Below are 2,699 nucleotides of genomic sequence, written 5' to 3' on the forward strand. Positions count from 1 at the left end.
AAGACCATTATTCAGGCAATCCTTGTTGCCTTAAAGAATCCTACTTCTCTCCCATATTTCCCATCATATTATGCAAGCTCTTACCATAGGAAACAACCTCAAAGTATTAGGCTTCCAAACTAATTATATACTCTTTATCACATTATCAAGAGAAGGCATACATATTCTAATATACATATAAAAAGGGAAGAATAAAGAGGAAATCCAAAACAAACTGGAGTTAACAATTGTCATAAATAAAAGCTGAGATAGAGTGGGATAGCTTTCACAGCTATTTGATATCTGACTTATAACTGAGACACAGATGATTAATGTGATTATTCCCAATTCCAGACAATAAAAACTATATTACACCCAACAGGATCACAGATAGTTTTATTTTCTTTCCCTGAGTGAATTAATATACACTCATTTTTCATAGAAAAATGTCCAAAGCTGTGCCCTTAACAGTTACACAACCAAGTAGAGTGACTGTGACAGAGAGTAAACATGCAGGTGGGTCTCAGCATAAATCAAAATGACGTAGAAGAGGAAGAGAAAAGTGAACAAAACGGTTGGATTTTTCCCTCTTAAAGGGACTCTCTTAAATAGTCCTGAGTGGTATTCAGAAAAGCACACAGGGATGGAGAGGCATAGCTCCCATTGAGTGTGATGAGATCCCTCGTCCTCAATCCCTCCACATTGTGCAGTAATCTGATGCTCTTTTATGCACGTTAATGTGTTGGATAAATAAGGTGAAAACACTGCATCTGCCACATTATTGTCTTCTTAAAATGGCATTTTAAATTATCTTTATGACCCAAATTTAACTGTTCAAAATGTCTTGAGGAAAACTGTCAAAACAAACGGCTATTCTTTAAAACTTTTAACTGCTTACAACACAGATATACTTGGAAATATGTATTTTTAAAATAAATTGAAATATATTATTGTAGCAGGAAAGTAAGATTAAAGGAAAATAGATTCCATCTTATTATTTTTAACAAAGAGAAAGAAAAAATTGATTTTTTATGCATGGAGAAAAATATCAGAGGACTTCAGCAAATGATAAAAACAAATTATGGGGCGTGATGCCATCAAGATAATGACAGAGGTCATTCCTAACTTCAGTCCTCTCAACGTAATAAAGGCCATATATTACAAGCCCACAGCTGACATCATACTTAATGATAAAAGTCTGAAAACCTTTCCTTATATTAGGAACAAGACAGAGATGCTTACTGTCATCACTCCTATTCCACATTGCACTGTAGGTTCTAGCCAGAAAAAGCAGACAAGAAAAAGAAATAAAAGGCATCCAGAAGAAAGCAGATGGTCAGCAAATATTTTTGACTGAAAGGATGGAGAAAGATGTTGTTAAGAGCTTAATCTATTTCCCTTATTAATGGAGTCAAAAGGTAGTGCTGGCAAAGGCAGTGTTCTAAAACATGGGTCATTATAGCAAAAGTGTAATTACTAGAAAGGTGGAAGATTAACATTAGGATACACCAGTTCTCAGTCACCTAGATAGATAAAAAAAAAGATAAAAAGTGCACCTAGGTGAAAAAGGCCAAATATAATTGTGGAAGACTGGAAAAATAATAGTTTCAACTTAGTCTAAAGGAATTTCTGAGCCTCTGGGCTCACGCATTTATGGGTGCTTTGCACATGGCATATGGTGAGCTTTAAAAAGATTCCAAAGTTTGAGCATTAATCTGCTTTATCCTTCAATATTCCAAATTAAAAAGAAAGTTATTGACTTTAGTTTCACACAAGAAAATTTACTTAAATGCAAGTATATATAGCTTCAATTCAATTTATGTGCTTCTCTGTTTAAGAATGAAGTAAAATCCTAGTCAAGGGAATATTTACCTTGATTTTTTTTCCTAATAGTAATGATGAATTGCACTGGGTCATCTACATTCCTGTGATATATCACTTTTATAACCCTTAATGTCCAACTACAAGCCAGCAAGGTGAGAAGTGCAGGTGGTAGCTGTGTACAGAGGTTTTTTCTAAGCAAGAACCTAACAGGGATTCAAAACACAACCCTGGCCTCATAATCACCACTCTAATCTCCAGAGCTAACTGACCCAGACAATAAAGTCTACAGAAGATCCTTGCTGAGCTATTAGGTTGATGAATGGGAAGTATTTCAGAATATGGCATCTTGTGAAAAATAATACAATAACACAAGTAGTTGTCCATCCCAGTGGTACCAATTTATAGCCAAAGCTAACTCAATAGTCTCTTTTTACCTAGAGGCCAAGCACTGCTGAGCTACTTCATTGCCAAAGAGACATAAAACAAACACACTTAGTATATAGCAATGTTGTAATGAGGCTAAAACAAAAGCAGATTTCAGGCAGAATTTCAAAGCTATCCTTTTACCTCCAGCATCAAAAGTAAAAGAGAAAGAAATAAGTGCATTAGAATGATCTCCTAAATTATTATTTTTATAAATTATTTAATCGATATAAATAAATATCTGAAAGGAGATAACATGCCATGTTATGTTGTCATAAGAACATTAAATTTATTTTCTAGCATGTGTTAATAATAAAATATAACATTTTAAACTGCATAGCCACTATCAACTCACATATAGTATATCCAGAGTGTTCTGACTTGAGTTGTTAAAGCCAATTTTAAAAAGTTCCTGAGTAATACACATATTGACAATTACATTTGAGCCACAATGAAGACTTCAGTATGGGATT

The sequence above is a fragment of the Mesoplodon bidens genome (assembly GCF_964165515.1).
Source record: "Mesoplodon bidens genome assembly, chromosome: 12".
Lineage (NCBI taxonomy): Eukaryota > Metazoa > Chordata > Mammalia > Artiodactyla > Ziphiidae > Mesoplodon > Mesoplodon bidens.